This window comes from Bufo bufo, chromosome 1 (assembly GCF_905171765.1).
Source record: "Bufo bufo chromosome 1, aBufBuf1.1, whole genome shotgun sequence".
Lineage (NCBI taxonomy): Eukaryota > Metazoa > Chordata > Amphibia > Anura > Bufonidae > Bufo > Bufo bufo.
Genome location: NC_053389.1, coordinates 407466630 through 407486068, shown reverse-complemented (window position 1 = coordinate 407486068; position 19439 = coordinate 407466630). Strand labels below are relative to the sequence as shown.

Here is a 19439-nt window from a genome sequence, read left to right as displayed (position 1 = left end):
CCCCCTTTAATGTGACCTATAAACTATACCACTCAATTGAAAAACAAACTGAAATCTTTTAGGTGGGGGGGAAGAAAAAATAAAATAATATGGTTGCATAAGTGTGCACCCCCCCTAACCCCTTAAGGACTCAGCCCTATTTCACCTTAAAGAGGACCTTTCACCGAATCTTACCCTATGAACTAAGTATACATACATGTGGAGCGGCACCCGGGGATCTCTCTGCACTTACTATTATCCCCGGGCGCCGCTCCGTTCTCCTGCTATGCCCTCCGGTATCTCCGTTCCCTAAGTTATGGTAGGCGGAGTCTGCCCTAGCGCTGGCCAATCGCATTGCAGATCTCACAGCCTGGGAGAAAATAACCTCCAGGCTGTGAGCTCTGCGCTGCGATTGGCCAGCGCTAGGGCAGACTCCGCCTACCATAACTTAGGGACTGGTATCTCCGCCTACTATAACTTAGTGAGCGGAGATACCGGAGGGCATAGCGGCAGAACGGAGCGGCGCCCGGGGATAATAGTAAGTGCAGTGAGATCCCCGGGCGCCTCTCTACATATCTGTATAGTTAGTTCATAGGGTAAGAATCGGTGAAAGGTCCTCTTTAAGGACTTGGCCATTTTTTGCAAATCTGACCAGTGTCACTTTGAGTGCTGATAACTTTAAAACGCTTTGACTTATCCAGGCCATTCTGAGATATTTCTCTACTTCTATAATACATAGTAATACCTCCAAAAATAGTTATTACTTTACATTCCCCATATGTCTACTTCATGTTTGCATCATTTTGTGAATGCCATTTTATTTTTTGGGGACGTTAGAAGGCTTAGAAGTTTAGAAGCAAATCTTGAAATTTTTCAGAAAATTTCCAAAACCCACTTTTTAAGGACCAGTTCAGGTCTGAAGTCACTTTGTGAGGCTTACATAATATAAACCACCCAAAAATGACCCCATTTTAGAAACTACACCCCTCAAGGTATTCAAAACTGATTTTACTAACTTTGTTAACCCTTTAGGTGTTCCACAAGAATTAATGGAAATGGAGATGAAATTTCGAAATTTCACTTTTTGTCAGATTTTCCATTTTAATAAAAAAATTTCCACTAACAAAGCAAGGGTTAACAGTTAAACAAAACTTTATTTGTTGCCCTGATTCTGTAGTTTACAGAAACACCCCATATGTGGTCGTAAACTGCTGTACGGGCACACAGTATTGAGCAGAAGGAAAGGAACGCCATATGGTTTTTGGAAGGCAGATTTCACTGGGATAATTTTAAGCTGCCATGTCACATTTGAAGTAGAAACTTCAATAAAGTGAACCAAATTTGGAAACTACGGGATAAGGTGGCAATAAATAGCTGTTTTGGCACCGTTTTTTATTTTTTGTTATTTACAAAGTTCAACTGACAGGTTAGATCGTGTGGTATTTTTATAGAGCAGGTTGTTACGGACCCGACAATTCAAAATTTTGGTTGGTTGTTTCAGTTTTACATAATAAAGCACTTTTTATTTAATTTTTTATTTTTTTAGTGTCTCCACAATCTGAAAGCTGTATTTATTTTTTATTTTTTGGGTGACTGTCTTATGTGGGGGCTCTTTTTTTGGGGGGGGGGGGGGAGATGACTGTTACTATTTTAGGGTGTATATAACTTTTTGATCGCTTGCTATTACACTTTTTGTGATGTAAGGTGACAAAAAATTTATTTTTGACACCGTTTTTATTTTTTTTATATTTACGGTGTTCACCTGAAGAGTTAGGTTATGTGATATTTTTATAGATCCGGTCGATACAGATGCCTAATATGTCTACTATGACTCATCTCAGGGACAGGACTCATCTCGGGTTAATTTGCATATGTATCAAATTGTTTTTTCCATTACGCCCCATGACAGCACCTGTGAGAGATCCTCCCCCTTCTGGACAGGAAACAGGAACTTCCCAGATCTTTAAATTCGTCCCTTGCCTTCCACCGCTCAGTTCTTTCCTGTTTCCTGTCCAGGGACAGGAGGATTCCTTTCCAAAGATCCTTTCATACTTTAGATGTCAGAAGGTGTGTCTGTGCATATTTAGAGTCTACGAAGGGCTTTAGAAAAACCCTGCAACTCTTTGTTCAGTTTCAGGGTCAGAACAGGGGCTCGAAAGTTACAAGCCATACTTTAGCCAGATGGATCAAGAGAGCGATATGTCTGGCATATTCACTATCAGATTGTCAGGTCCCTTCAGATTTTTCAGCGCATTCCACCAGGGCATTAGCCTCTTCCTGTGCAGAAAGAGGGTGCGCTGCCATTGAACAAATCTGTAGGGCTGCAACGTGGATTTCCCCCTCTACGTTTTACAAGCACTATAGGTTGGACCTTTTATCTGCGCAGGATATGTCTTTTGGGAGAAAGGTGCTGCAGGCTGTAGTCCCTCCCTAATAGTTATCTAGTCTAGTCTCTCACAGGTGCTGTCATGGGGCGTAATGGAAATACTTCAATTACTCTTACCGGTAATATGTTTTCCATGAGCCCATGACAGCACCTACATAATTCCCTCCCTAAATAAATAAATAAAAAAAATTAAAAAAGGAGTACGTGTGTATATAATATATATATATATATATATAGTGTGTGTTGAAAAATCCACAGCACATCCAAGTTGTAAAAGTAAAAAGATGGCTTTATTCACCAGACACGCGACGTTTCGATCCGCTCAATGGGATCTTTTTCAAGCAGTGACAAAAGTGGGCAGTGCATAGTGCATATTTATGCGGTTTAAACATAATTAAACAATTAACAAATCAAATACATTTATCACATATAATACAATGAAAACAGCAATAAAATAATGTTATCACTTGTTTTTGAACAATCAGACTCTGCAACTCATTTAAGTGTATCACAATGGCATTATTCCTTCTTGTACAATACATCATAGCCATCGAGAATATAACATAATACATTAATTGTGATAATAGTGAATACAGGTGTAAGTCTTTCCAATACCTTAATAATCTAAAGTGCACAGGTGTACCTTCAGTTGGAGATGACATGGATCGCGGGAGTATGTGGTGAAGTCAAAACACATGGATCTCGGCGTATCAGACAATGCAATGCGCATGTCAAAGGACCTTTCCAAATAGTTTAGTCACGTGATCGCGCGTACACCGGTCACGTAGTGCGCATGTCCAAGGACCTTGGAACATGTGATCGCACCACGTGATCACGCATCCGATCACGTGATCAAAAATATCACGTCACAGGAAGGGAAAGGGGATTCTAAATGTTCCGTACTTTACACTACCTAAGAACAGCTGATCGTGTATCCAATCATGTGATCCAATGTATGATCGCCTCATCATGAAAAGTATATACATGTAGAATAATTAGCTAGATAATATAGTAATCTTGGTGGTATCTGCATCTCAATACATGAAAACCCTGTCTGCATCAGCATATCCTGATCACCGTATGTCAGTGTTGACCGCAACTCTCCGGCTCCGATATGGGAGGCATATACATATGGGTCAGTGGTTCATCAGGGAATTTAACAGGCAACATCTTAGACGGAAATACCGTTATATAAGGAAGGCGAAGGAGAAGGTGTATAGTGAGCGGTAGTACCGCCAGATCCCAATTCGAGTTGTCAGCTCAAAGTGGTCGTTCTAGTGCCTCCCAGTCATATCGAGGAACACAACCAATGTGGCCCGGTTGTCACCGCATAGCCCCAGGTTGAAATAACCCCCTGTTCCTAGGATCCCATTCCTGGAGATCCAATGTAACAGCCCGGGGTCATCCTCTAGGCTGGGGGGCAATCACAAGAAAACACCCATTAGAGCTATCCTAGTGTCGCCTATCCCTCTGATACCACTGACTCCAAAGGCAACCCCCATAACCGGCCAGAGAATGCAGGTCGCTTTCTGAACATCATCGGTCACCCATGACAATGCTGTGCATGGCAATGTCAATGTGCTAAGTGCAGAAAAAATTTATCATATACTATAATACTCAAGGACTACCAGTTATTAATGTGTATAAAGAAAAAAGAATGAAACTTCGTGATATGACTAATCCAGGTCCCATAATGATCCAGCCGGTTGACCTTGCACCGCTCTCCCCTGGCAAAAACCAGATCAATTGTCACCATCCCCTGAAGACAATAAAAACAATATATAGAATTACCTTGTTAGTTCAACCACTACCACAAATAACTACAAACTGGAACAGGCGAGCAGAATCCCAACATGACCACTCAAGACAAAAGCCAGGGCCTATAATCCACGTTTAACCCTTGGGGTCTCAAGGTGTTTAGTCTGGCGATCCATCGGATCTCACATTTCTTGAGTAAACTGTGTCTATTGCCACCTTTACAGGGAGTAGGAATGTGATCTATGAGCATAAATTTAAGGTCACTTTCTTTGTGGCCCATGTCAGTGAAATGTTTTGGAACTGGGAGATCCATACGTTTTTTGCGGATGGTATACCGATGTTGGTTGATTCGACTTTTAAAATCCAGTGAGGTTTCCCCCACGTATAATAACTGACATGGGCACCAAAGAATATATACAACGAATGAGGATTCGCATGTTAAATAATGTTTAATTTGATATTTTTTCTGTGTCGATGGATGCAGAAAGAAACTACCTTTCTGCATATAGCGACAATTTATACAATTTAGGCAAGGAAAACTTCCCAATTTAGGGCAACGTAAAAAGGTCTGACCAGATTCTTTTTGTGGGCCTATGTCAGTGTGTATTATTTTGTCTTTGAGATTCCTAGCTCTCTTGTATGACCTGAGGGGAGGAAGAAGAAATTCTTAAATTCCCCCATGTCCACTCTTTAATACCGGCCAGTGTTTTTAATATGATTTGTCTAACCTGTATACTATCTTCAGTGTAAGTAGTGACTAGAGGAATTCTCTTAATTTGTTTGTTGTTATTCTTATCCTTCTTTTTGAGAAGATCGTCACGTGATTTCTCTTGTGTCGTAGTAAGGTGTTCATTTAATAAAGATAGAGGATAATTTCTATCCACAAAGGCCTGTGTCATGCGTTTGAGGGTATCCGGTAATTCATCATTATTGCTCACAATGCGTTTAGCACGGTAGAACTGACTCAAAGGGAGTGATTTCACCATGGCTCTTGGATGTGCACTGTTGTAGCTCAATAGGGTATTGCGATCAGTGGGCTTGGAATACAAGCTCGTCGATAGCACACCCTCTTTGATAGTCACAACAGTGTCCAAAAAGTGAATCTGTTCGCTTGAATGTTCCAATGTGAATTTAATATCTATATCAATAGTATTCAAAAAATGAAAAAACTCAAGTGCATTCTCTGACCCAGTCCAAATCAAAAAAATGTCATCTATGTATCGCCACCACCTCAAGACATGCCGGAAGTGGGGCGACACATAGATGTACATCTCTTCGAGGAAGGAGACCGCCATGTTGGCGTAAGTCGGGGCCACATTGGACCCCATGGCGGTCCCCTTCCTCTGGAGGTAAAAGTAATCTCCAAACAAAAAATAATTACATGTCAGTACCAAATGTAGTAGTTGTAGAATAAAGTCCTGACATTCAGCTGAAAAGGTCGACTGGGTCAGAGCCCTAGTGACTATTTCAATCCCAAAATCATGTCGGATTGAGGTGTACAAACTGGCAATGTCCAACGATGCTAAAATTGCATTCGGTGGAACGGTAGTCATTGCCAGTTTATTCAGAAAATCCGAAGTGTCCTGAATATAAGATTGAGCTGATACTGCGTATTGTCGTAATATCCTATCTAAGAAAATAGAAATATTGGACAAGATGGAGCCTCGGCCCGAGACAATGGGTCTCCCAGGTGGAGTTTTAAGATTTTTGTGGATCTTGGGCAGCAAGTATAGAAAAGGTGTCATGGGATGTGAAATTGTTAGAAAATCTCTAAGCTAGTCATCAATAATGCCAGCATTGCTAGCCCCCTGTATCACACTCTGTATCTTACGTTCAATATCCCATCTGGGGTCGGTATTCAATTTTTGGTAGACCTCACAATCATCCAACTGTCTATTGGCCTCTGCAATGTATTGATGAGTGTCCATGACCACAATCGCACCGCCCTTGTCAGCAGGCTTGATGGTGAGACTGTGGTCATGGACCAACTCATCAACAGCGCGCCACTCCAGTAATGTCATATTAGGGTGTACAAATTTGCTGTGAGCATTCAGTTTCAATGTATTTACATCTTTGATCACTGCATCAATGAATAACTCAATTGCTGGAGAAGACACAGGTGGAACAAAATCACTCTTATTGAACAGGTTATAGTCACTCAATTTCAATTCAGTATGGGTACTGATTTTGTCTGTGAATGAATGTGTTGAAAACCAGGTTCTGAGTTTAAGTCTACGGAAAAATTGATATAAGTCCGCTTCAAGTTGTAACCAATCTGTATTACTATTAGGACAAAAACTCAAACCCCTGGCCAACACACTCAATTGTGTATCTGACAAAACATGTGATGAAATATTTACCACAATGTTGGCATCATTCAGTTGCGTTTTTTGACAAATGGCCTCTTGCTCCTTGTTTTTGTGTTGATAGCGGTGGCGTTTTCGTCCTCCGCGTCGCGTTCGTTTCTTCCTGACAAAATTGCTGTGTGCTCTAAAAAAGGCTCAGTAACAAGGTTGTTTCCTTGCATTTGGATTAAGTCCCTGATGGGAGGTTTCTTTCCAGCTTTTTGAGTGCGTTGTTGTGGCTGGTGATTCATTGTCCAGTTGTAGACATTCCCTGTGTTGTAATCCGATAAATCGCGCTGCCATTTGCTGCGCTTTGTATCCTGTATTTCAGTCCTTAATTTATCCAGGAACAGTTGAAATTTAGATAAATATTCCTGATATTCATCTGTGGACAACAGGGAACATAATGTGGCTTGTAAAGCTTCCTGTTTTTCGGTGGTATCAGCCAAATCTTTTTGAAGAAACTCCATGTTAAGTAAAATAAGGTCCAATGCAAACTTATTAGCGATGGATTCATTTTTAATGCGAAAATCACTATCATGCATATACATGGTAGGTTGTGAATGTGTCTCTAATGGGTGTTTTCTTGTGATTGCCCCCCAGCCTAGAGGATGACCCCGGGCTGTTACATTGGATCTCCAGGAATGGGATCCTAGGAACAGGGGGTTATTTCAACCTGGGGCTATGCGGTGACAACCGGGCCACATTGGTTGTGTTCCTCGATATGACTGGGAGGCACTAGAACGACCACTTTGAGCTGACAACTCGAATTGGGATCTGGCGGTACTACCGCTCACTATACACCTTCTCCTTCGCCTTCCTTATATAACGGTATTTCCGTCTAAGATGTTGCCTGTTAAATTCCCTGATGAACCACTGACCCATATGTATATGCCTCCCATATCGGAGCCGGAGAGTTGCGGTCAACACTGACATACGGTGATCAGGATATGCTGATGCAGACAGGGTTTTCATGTATTGAGATGCAGATACCACCAAGATTACTATATTATCTAGCTAATTATTCTACATGTATATACTTTTCATGATGAGGCGATCATACATTGGATCACATGATTGGATACACGATCAGCTGTTCTTAGGTAGTGTAAAGTACGGAACATTTAGAATCCCCTTTCCCTTCCTGTGACGTGATATTTTTGATCACGTGATCGGATGCGTGATCACGTGGTGCGATCACATGTTCCAAGGTCCTTGGACATGCGCACTACGTGACCGGTGTACGCGCGATCACGTGACTAAACTATTTGGAAAGGTCCTTTGACATGCGCATTGCATTGTCTGATACGCCGAGATCCATGTGTTTTGACTTCACCACATACTCCCGCGATCCATGTCATCTCCAACTGAAGGTACACCTGTGCACTTTAGATTATTAAGGTATTGGAAAGACTTACACCTGTATTCACTATTATCACAATTAATGTATTATGTTATATTCTCGATGGCTATGATGTATTGTACAAGAAGGAATAATGCCATTGTGATACACTTAAATGAGTTGCAGAGTCTGATTGTTCAAAAACAAGTGATAACATTATTTTATTGCTGTTTTCATTGTATTATATGTGATAAATGTATTTGATTTGTTAATTGTTTAATTATGTTTAAACCGCATAAATATGCACTATGCACTGCCCACTTTTGTCACTGCTTGAAAAAGATCCCATTGAGCGGATCGAAACGTCGCGTGTCTGGTGAATAAAGCGTCTTTTTACTTTTACAACTTGGATGTGCTGTGGATTTTTCAACTTTTATATCGTTGGAGGTGGATCGCCTCCTCAGCCGCTGGCACTCCGACCGTACCGTCCAGACAGCTGTGCTGCCCACACCCTTCTACATATATATATATATATATATATATATATATATATATATATATATACAGTCGTGGCCAAAAGTTTTGAGAATTACATAAATATTGGAAATTGGAAAAGTTGCTGCTTAAGTTTTTATAATAGCAATTTGCATATATTCCAGAATGTTATGAAGAGTGATCAGATGAATTGCATAGTCCTTCTTTGCCATGAAAATTAACTTAATCCCAAAAAAACCTTTCCACTGCATTTCATTGCTGTCATTAAAGGACCTGCTGAGATCATTTCGGTAATCGTCTTGTTAACTCAGGTGAGAATGTTGACGAGCACAAGGCTGGAGATCATTATGTCAGGCTGATTGGGTTAAAATGGCAGACTTGACATGTTAAAAGGAGGGTGATGCTTGAAATCATTGTTCTTCCATTGTTAACCATGGTGACCTGCAAAGAAACACGTGCAGCCATCATTGCGTTGCATAAAAATGGCTTCACAGGCAAGGATATTGTGGCTACTAAGATTGCACCTCAATCAACAATTTATAGGATCATCAAGAACTTCAAGGAAAGAGGTTCAATTCTTGGTTAAGAAGTCTTCAGGGCATCCAAGAAAGTCCAGCAAGCGCCAGGATCGTCTCCTAAAGAGCATTCGGCTGCGGGATCGGAGTGCCACCAGTGCAGAGCTTGCTCAGGAATGGCAGCAGGCAGGTGTGAGCGCATCTGCACGCACAGTGAGGCGAAGACTTTTGGAAGATGGCCTGGTGTCAAGAAGGGCAGCAAAGAAGCCACTTCTCTCCAAAAAAAACATCAGGGACAGATTGATCTTCTGCAGAAAGTATGGTGAATGGACTGCTGAGGACTGGGGCAAAGTCATATTCTCTGATTAAGCCTCTTTCCGATTGTTTGGGGCATCTGGAAAAAGGCTTGTCCGGAGAAGAAAAGGTGAGCGCTACCATCAGTCCTGTGTCATGCCAACAGTAAAGCATCTTGAGACCATTCATGTGTGGGGTTGCTTCTCATCCAAGGGAGTGGGCTCACTCACAATTTTGCCCAAAAACACAGCCATGAATAAAGAATGGTACCAAAACCCCCTCCAACAGCAACTTCTTCCAACAATCCAACAACAGTTTGGTGAAGAACAATGCATTTTCCAGCACGATGGAGCACCGTGCCATAAGGCAAAAGTGATAACTAAGTGGCTCGGGGACCAAAACGTTGACATTTTGGGTCCATGGCCTGGAAACTCCCCAGATCTTAATTCCATTGAGAACTTGTGGTCAATCCTTAAGAGGCGGGTGGACAAACAAAAACCCACTAATTCTGACCATCTCCAAGAAGTGATTATGAAAGAATGGGTTGCTATCAGTCAGGAATTGGCCCAGAAGTTGATTGAGAGCATGCCCAGTCGAATTGCAGAGGTCCTGAAAAAGAAGGGCCAATACTGCAAATACTGACTCTTTGCATAAATGTCATGTAATTGTCGATAAAAGCCTTTGAAACGTATGAAGTGCGTGTAATTATATTTCACTACATCACAGAAACAACTGAAACAATGATCTAAAAGCAGTTTAGCAGCAAACTTTGTGAAAACTAATATTTGTGTCATTCTCAAAACTTTTGGCCAAGACTGTAGATTTGTTTGACAGACTTCCAGTACTGTGCTTCTAAGTAGATCTTCAAGTGTTATGCCCCCAGATGTAGCGCCTACAGTGCCTTTTTATGCTTAAGAGGACACCGATATGGATGCATATTAATAAAATAAGTTAATACATAGCAGATTTGTTGCAAAAATGTATCTAGCTTACAAAAATCCATGGATGTGCTGCAGACAAAAACCTGCTGAAATGTATTTCAGTTGTAGACCTTTCTGCAACAAATCCCCCATGCATGAGTTTGGCCCAGTCTTGGAGACCCGATTTAACCTGCATAACATAATTTTGTATCTTGATTAACTGTTTAATATTTCACAATTTAAGGCCCCAGTTCTTTGCTGTTATATTGAGAATGAATCATGATTGTAGTTGCTTATTTTGCCACTAGATGGTAGCGTTCAATAGCGTTTCAATGTTATTGGTGGCGTCTCATACTAAAATTTATTTACTTAATTATTTTTTACGATCTGCTCTTTAAAGTCAGTATTTTTCAAAATTTAAGGTATTAATTTCAGTGAGTCATCTCACTGTATTTTCTTCGTGGCAAAAATATTTTGTTTGGTCATATATACTTTAAATGTGTGCACAAGTCTGATATTTAAAGGGGTCTATAAGCCACTTAAGCTCCATGCACATGGCCATAATAGTTAATGTCAATGAATGGATTGAATTTAAACTCGTTTCAGGAAGGAATTTCTTGGTCCCATAGGCACAAAATATGCAGCACATGCACTGAGCTTTCATACAGGCTTAGAACTCATGGCCGTACGTGTTTTGCAGTCTGCAAATCGCGGATCAGCAAAATGGGGATACCAGCTGAATGCATGTCATGCAGAAATGTCCTATCCTTGTCTGCAAAATGAACAACAATAGGATATGTTCTTGTTTTTTTGTGGGGCCACAGAACAGATGAATGCGGACAGCACACGGGTTTTGAACTGAATGGGTCTGCATCCGAGCTGCAAAAAACATGTATCTGAGGACTAAAAATATGACCGTGTGCATGAGCCCTCATACTGTACACAAGTTTAGCCTTCTTTCACCACGGACTGCAGTAGTTCTTCCAGGCTGTAATGCCAAATCTACTGCCAGTAGTGTGAAACAGGATATTATTAAGCGATATTATCTTAAACTCTGTATGCATAGAAAACGACCACAACTGCAGTTTGCCAGTTCTGCAAGGTGAGCGAATATGAGGTCACAGGGGTAGTTAACAAACCGAGGGTTGCTCTTGGTACTCAGTTTTTATTTACCCTGGGCAGGCGTACAGCAGTGATGGAGAGGCTGGCACATGAATCCTCTGGGGCACTCTCTGTGTATAGGGACCAGGCCAGGTGGTAGGAGAGGTGCCCTGGGTGTTGGAAGTTTAATGTGCCGGTGGCAAGATCCCTTATAGTTCGTGACGCCAGTGCCGGTAATGGTGGCACACCGATTTGTTGTAGGAATAATTTAGGTACACAAAGTTGCAGTGAACCCGAACTTCTTTTTACTGAACAGTTCAACTATTTACAGGTTTCAGTTAGTTCCGCATGTACAATGTTGGTCACAGGCAGGCTGTCACGACCACTACCCCAGCAGCAGTCGTGACGCACCAGACGGAGGGGAAGGGGGGACCCTTATCTACGGATTGGAAATAGAATGGCCACCCCTGACTAACCCTAAGCTGGCACCTGTCTGCCCTGATACCCTAGACTGGGTGTGAACCCGTGCGGTGAGCAGGATGCCTAAACCCTCACTCACCCTAACAAGACTAGACTGGGGAAAGGCCGATGGGAGCACTAGTCACCATCACTCACGCCTAGGAGAACAACAGGGGAAGACAGCAACAAGCAAACAAACTATCTACGGCAGAGATAGACTTATCCAGTCACGAGCAGAGAAGGCGATCCCAAACACGACAGTCCACGCTGGGCAAGAGCTCCACAGCAACACCGTCAAACGATCTCCTTCAAAGGTCAGAATAGCACTGGAAGTAAAGACTATATCTGGCAATGACTGCAAGTGAAACAAACTAATATAGTAGCTGGGACTGGCAGACAGGACTCACCTGAGAAGGATGCCTACAAACTCCCAGTCAGGACAAAAAGGTTCACAAGGCAAAACCCGGATGACATACCCTGAACCACGGAGCAAACTCAGAAGCTATCGCGAGTAGCAAGTCGCTGCTACCTTCTCCTCCCAGACCTGTCTGGATCAGTCAGTCGTGTTACAGGCTTCACATTAGTGGCAGGCAAAGTCTTTGCAAGATACTCAGAGGGAATAACACTTACAGATCAGGCTGTATTTTCCTCAGATACTGTCTGGCTTTCTCCAAGGCCCGTATGCCCTATAGCTGGCTTTATCCTTGGGTAGGGAATCCTTCCTCTGGTGTAAATCCTCTTGCTGTAAATATCCTTCTGCCCTTCAGCTTTCTACTTAGCTGGATAAAAGTGGCTCTGCACTGTACTTTGGTGCTAGATATCTTCAGGAGGCAACTTCTTCTCCTGGGTGCAAGCTAGGAACCTGGGCTATCTAGCTGCATGTCAGAAGCTGCTCTTCAGCTAACCTCTGGTTAAAGTGCACACTTGGCTTCTGACCACACTCCCTCTCTCTGGACTGGACCTGACTATATATACTAGGGGGTTCCTTAGCTCCCTCTACTGCCTAGGAGGAGGAACTACACCCCTAGCAGGCCTGGTACACAGGAAATAACATGAAAATACACATTATAATGCAATATAAAATACCATAACCATGTTCCACAGGAGGTGGAGAACAACGTGACCCAATTGACCCTTGAGTAGTGCCCACCCTTACGCAGTGGGACACTACACAACAATATACGGTAATGAATGATTGATTAATTTCACCAACAAATTGGATGCAATCTTAAATGTTTGTTTTCACCCCTCCAACCAAAAAAAAATAAAAAATCTTTAAAACACAACCTTAATTAATCTACCAATAAAAATAACCATGTTATAAGGGAAAATAATACAATCTACCCAGCACCTAACCCAAACCCGAACTTCTGTGAAGAAGTTCGGCTTTGGGTACCAAAGATGCCGATTTTTCTCACGCGACGCCCGTAACGCACCCGCAACGCACCCGCACCTTTTCCCGCAATGCCCGTGTGAAAGAGGCCTAAGGCTACTTTCACACTTGCGTTTGGTGTGGATCCTTCATGGATCTGCACAGACAGATCCGTTCAGATAATACAAACGTCTGCATCCATTCAGAACGGATCAGTTTGTATTATCTTTAAACGGATTCTGTCACCACATTTTCCTCTCTACAGTAAAACATAGTTACTTGTAGGTCTCCCTGAGCTGTATTAAATGATGCCCTTATTAACTAATGGTCTTGATTTATTTCTTTAGCATATTACTAAAATCGATTTTATAATGACTTACATAAGGTGCCCAAGGGGATGTCCTTTCCTAACTTGGTGCCCAGCCGCACCCCTCGGTCCAGTGCCCAGCGCTGCCTTCCTGAGTCCAGCGCCGCCTCTAATATAATATATTCAAGAGCCGGCGCGCTGATGTAATCCCTGAGCCTGTTTGAAATCCTGCGCGTGCGCACTACACACTGTAGTCTGCGCCTGTGCAGACTACAGGTAATGGCATCGTCGTGCGCATAAATCAAGACTATTAGTTAATAAGGGCATCATTTAATACAGCTCAGGGAGACCTACAAGTAGCTATGTTTTACTGTAGGGGGTAAAATGTGTTGACAGAATTCCTTTAACATAGTCAAGACGGATCCGTCTTAAACACCATTGAAAGTCAATGGAGGATGGATCCGTTTTCGATTGTGTCATAGAAAACGGATTCATCCCCATTGACTTGCATTGTGTGTCAGAACGGATCCGTTTGGCTCAGTTTCGTCAGAGGGACACCAAAACGCTGCAAGCGAAGTTTTGATGTCCGCCTCCAAAGTGGAATGGAGATTGGAGGCAAACTGATGCATTCTGAGCAGATCCTTTTCCATTTAGAATGCATTAGGGCAAAACTGATCTGTTTTGGACCGCTTGTGAGAGCCCTGAATGGATCTCACAAACAGAAGGCCAAAACGTGAGTGTGAAAGTAGCCTAAAGTGGAATGTCCCTCAGCAGAATAAACGTGGGGCATTGTGAGTGGGCTGTGTATGGCCGTAGTATATTTTGGTGTCTGTGGTTTCCTTCTGGTTATCATAGGGGGAGAGACACTTTTGAAGACAATTACTGCATTTGTGTTAGGCTAGTATCACACTAGCGTTAGACATCTGCCGGAGTTGACGATCTGACACACGCTGACCTAATTCACTAGGCATATTTGCTGGATTCCAGCCGGATCCCCTCTAGTCCCATTATAGACAATTGGCCAGACATCGATGCGGTAGCTTCCAGCAATGCTAGAATGCAGAGAGATCTGGCAGGCTGTTCCCTGCTGGATCTAGAATTGCTAGTCTGAAATTAGCCTTAGGCCTCCTGCACACGACCGTATGGTTTTGCGGTCCATTATTATTATTTTTTTGTTCCAGTAGTGTTTTGGTTCCTCTTCCATTCCGTTTTTCTGTTTGGTTTCCGTTTGTGATCCATTTTTTGTGGATCGGAAACGGAAGCATACAATAATGTTTAAACAGTAAGTACATAAAAAAATTGGGCTGGGCATAACATTTTCAATAGATGGTTCCGCAAAAACAGAACGGATACGGAAGACATACTGATGCATTCCATTTTTTTGCGGAACCAAATAGGGCAATAATAGGACGGAAATACAGAAACTGAATGCATATGGAGTACCTTCCGTTGTTTCTTGCGGACTCATTGAAGTGAATGGTTCCGCATACGGAACGCAAAAAAGGAACGGAAAGTGAAAAAAAATACGGTCGTGTGCAGGAGGCCTCACTTTGATTACTGTTGTTGCCAGATTCATAAAGGTTATGTTTTGTGCTGCTTTTCACCCTTGATGCTCCAAATGAGTCACTCGCCTTGGTTTGGGATGTCAAAAGCTAATGGAAAAACTGCGCCAAACCTGCACTTTGTAAATAAAGCCTATATCCTGCTAAAATTTGGTCCAAGAACGTTGAACCTAAAGCATACCTGTCATTTCAGGTGAACTTTCAGAATAATTTGAAGTGTGTCTACATGGTGAATAACGCTATATTTGACCATTTATAGCATCTACATTCTGCATTTTCACCAGTTTTCAGCATTTTCAGACTAGCTCAGAGACCATGGAGAATTAGTGATGGTGAATAGAGAATAGCTGTTATAATGTCTCCTCATAGATTACACATAGAGACAGGACATTTTGCTCCTCTACCACTGTCTCTCAAGCTGAGAAGAAACAGCAGCATGGAAGCATTGTAGATGAGTTTTGAGCCGTGTACATGTAAATCCAGAAGCTGTGAGACAGTAAAACACACTAATAGCCAGTGTCGGACAGGGCTGCTGATGGCCCACCAGTAAAATGCATATTGGGGGCCCACTGTACAGCTTCATGCAAATATTATTTGCTCACACACTGACAGGTGGCAAAGACGTTACAAAACTGATTATGAAGGACCCTTCAGTGACTTTCAGAAGGCAGGTCCCTAAGGAAAGAGGATACTAGATAGCCTGCCTCTATATCTAGAAGTCATCTCAGCCACCTAAAAGCATCTGTAGTCATTTTAGCAAACTACCTAGTTAATTATCCATTTTTTTTTTTTTTTTTTTTCATAGACCTATGCTGGTTGAGGTGGTGGATGCTGTCTATCTGTATGTAGTACATTGTACTGTTCCATATGCCACTTGCATAGGGGATAGAGTCCTAGGGGCCCACCTTGCTCAGGGTCCCCCCAAGGGATTTGCGTGTTCCGCTGTGGGCCAGTAGAAGCCTGCTAATTGCTGCTGAAGAAGCATGTCTGTGTGTGTCTTTCTGCTTCTTTCTCGCTCTGCTCCGTCTCCACCCTCCCATAGACAATGAATAAGGTTACTTTCACACATGCGGCAGAGGATTCCGGCAGGCAGTTAATGCATTTCAAAGGGAAAAAATGCCGGCAAGTGTTCCGGAATTTTGGACGGAGATAATACCGTAGCATGCTACGGTTTTATCTCCGTCCTGAAAAGTCAAAAATACTGAACTGAAGACATCCTGATGCTTCCTGAACGGATTACTCTCCATTCAGAATGTATTAGAATAAAACTGATTAGTTATTTTCCGGTACTGAGCCCCTAGGACGGAACTCAATACTGGAAAAGAATAACGCTAGTGTGAAAGTAGCCCAGCATATAATTTGATCCTTCAATGAGCTGTAAGTCACTCATTTCCCTATATGGATGTAGCAGTGAGTTCAGTGGGAGTGGGTGGTTTAATAGGGAGGGCAAAGGAGAAAAGGAGCCTAATAAGTTTCCTAAATTCACCTGGAATGCCGGTCATTGACCCATTTAATAAATTACCCGTCTGCATGACTGCATTGTCTGTTCACACATATACGTTTAGTTTGTTCACCACAGGGTTGGACTAGCCACTAGAAGATCCTATGGTGAGCCCAGGTTATAACACAGTAATTGGCTCAAAGGCTGAGCAGACGACAAACTCATTTTGGTCTGATTTGGAGCTAGTCACTTGCTATTAAAGGACAATGCAATGATTGATGTAAAAATGAAAATCAGACATCAGATAGTACATGACAACCTCTTTCTAACAAAGCTAGAACCAGCCCTGTACCTCACATGGATCCAGAGATCTCCACATTCACTGCTCCAATAAGAGTTCATTCACACGTCCGCAATTCCGTTCTGCATTTTGCGGAACGGAATTGCGGACCCATTCATTTCTATGGGGCCGCACGATGTGCAGCCCGGATCCGGAAATGCGGACCCGCAATTCCGATCCCGAAAAAAATAGAATATGTCCTATTCTTGTCCGCAATTGCGGACAAGATTAGGCATTTTTTATTAAGTGCCTGCGATGTGCAGTCTGCAACATGCGGAACGCACATTGCCGGAGTCCGTGTTTTGCGGATCCGCAAAACACACACGGACGTGTGAATGGACCCACTCTGCTAGATTATCTTCAGCCTGGGAGCTCGGGGTTGTGTCCTTTCTGCTGCCACTCTCGCGCTGTGACTGTCGCAGCTTCTAACAGAACATATGGCTGGTGGCAGTTGAAGATTTAAACTGAGCATGTTCGACCAGCACAGTGAAATGGACAGAAAAATAAAGAAAATAACAAACAGCAGGTGGCGCTATACAGATACATTTAATTGAATAACACACTGGGTATACTACATTTTTAAATGCATGCAATTACAAAAGTATTTTGATTTAAGTGCTGTTTTGAAAAATGTTGAATATGTTTTGTGACGCAACCCTTTTAAGGGGTTTATTCTCTTATAATGAATTATTGGTGTGCATCACAATTTAGGTTTATTTTTTTAATTTTTTTTTAGTAGACAAGCCCACATTTTGTATAGATGGATGTTTAGAATCACTTAGGTGAGACTGTTCACCAACATAACTGTCTTTTCCACACAATTACTGATTCATTTTTTTTCCTGTAGAGATGAGAAGATGAAACATAATGGCCTGTTTTTACTTTCTTTACATTTTCCAGATTGGCAGAGTTAATTTTTCTTCGATTGATTTTTCTCCATATTTTCAGTGTGCGATGTCCTTAGGCTAGAGGAAAATATGAATATTCTAATGTTTCTGCAAGCTCATGCTGTTTCACTGTAATGGTTCAAGGTCAGACAGGAACATTAATCATGCTATCCATTTTCCCATGAATATACCTTACCTTTTTTCTCAGGGGCATGTCAATTACATTTTATAGCGAGCGTGATATTTTAAAATGGAACTTTTTAGGCTACTTTCACATATGTGTTTGCATTTGGATTTGAGATCTGGCAGAGGATTTCAAACCGGAGCGAAACGCTTCAGTTCTATTCAATACATCCAGATGCATCCATTCAGTTCGGATGTGGTTGTATTAAATCGAATCTGAACAAACTGGATCCGTCACTAAGAACATTGTAAGGGTCCATTCACACATCCGTATGTGTTTTGTGGATCCGCAAAACACGAACACCGGCAATGTGCGTTCTGCATTTTGCGGACCGCATATCGCCGCCACTATAATAGAATATGCCTAATCTTGTCTGCAATTTTGGACAAGAATAGGACATGTTCTATTTTTCGGGAACGGAAATGCATTTCCAGATCCGGGCCACACATCGTGCGGCCCCATAGAAATGAATGGGTTCGCAATTCCGTTCCACAAAATGTGGATCAGAATTGCGAACGTGTGAATGGACCCCAAGTCAACCGCTTGCAGCGGTTTCATGTCCAGTCAAAAAACTGAACAAACCAGAACGGAATGCCTCATGATGTATCCTGTTCTGTTTTGTCCCCATTGACAATGAATGAGGACAAAACGGAAGCGTTGCCCCTGATTTTGACATCCTATGCAAAGCGCATATGTAAGAGTAGCCTAACTTCGTCACTTTTTGAAGTGTTTGCAGCCTGAAGTCTTTTTGGGTATGATTCTACAAACTTTTCATGTATGTATTTGGATTTTTTTCCCCCGCAACTGTATTTTTGGTCCCTGTCCAATCCGCATTTTTTTATGGATATGAATGGGACACGCAAGGATCCATTAATTTCTATGGGTCCGCAAAAACACGGACAGCGCACTGATGTCATCCTAGTACTATCTACATCTTGCGGCCAGACTGTAAATTATGGAATATGTCCTGTTGTCCGTTTTGTGGATAAAAATAGGCTTTTTTACAGTGGGCTCTTTGAAAATTGCGTGATGCAAATGGAGCACATCTGTCTTTTGCAGATCGCATAATAGGGTTACAGTCGTGTGCAGGAGGTCTTACAGATAAGCCAAAGTTCTCTACAGTTGGATGGCATTAATTCACTGCTTTTTTCCCAGTCTCTCCAGAGATGATAGATCAGGTTTAAGTCTACGCTTTGGGTGGATCACGCAAGGACACATACGAGTTGTCCTAAAGATACCCCATGCATTGTCTTGGCTGTGTGTTTTTGGGGTCATTGACCTGTTTGAAAGCGAAATCTGAAAGTTAGAACACTCTAGAGCAGGTTTTCGTTGAGGATCTTCCTGTACTTTGAACCTAATCATGATCAAGGAAAAGATAAGCAGAGCTAAGTCTCTTGCTGAAAAGCATCCCTATAGTATGGTGCTGCCACTACTATGCATTACTATAGGAATGTTATTCAGGTGATTAGTAGTGCCTGGTTTTCTCCAGACATTCGGGCCAAAGAGTTCAGTCATGGTTTCATCATAACCAGGGGCGGATTAAGTGCATGATAGGCCCGGGGCTGTCTACCCAACTTGGGCCCCTCCCTCCATTTTATGTAAACTTTTTTATTTTAAAGGTATTTTCAAAAATATATACTGTGGAGTTACATCACTCCAAATGAATAAATGAAAACATTTCTTTACATTTTTGAAAAATAATATGCATATATCCATATCAAAAGAAATAAAGCCATTGAAACAAGAACAAAT

General features: G+C 42.1%; 1 protein-coding gene and 1 long non-coding RNA gene across 3 annotated transcripts in view; one reads left to right on the top strand and one right to left on the bottom strand.

The window, feature by feature from the left end:
- Nucleotides 1-19439, top strand: part of PPP2R2B (protein phosphatase 2 regulatory subunit Bbeta) — a 421403-nt gene that overhangs the window by 119307 nt on the left and 282657 nt on the right. The gene's annotated exons all lie outside the window — the stretch shown is intronic.
- LOC120978012 lies at nucleotides 10126-16953 on the bottom strand. Its single transcript, XR_005774031.1, has 3 exons — nucleotides 16841-16953; nucleotides 15464-15467; nucleotides 10126-10138 (listed from the first exon to the last, which is right to left on the bottom strand). It is a non-coding gene; the product is annotated as an uncharacterized LOC120978012 (long non-coding RNA).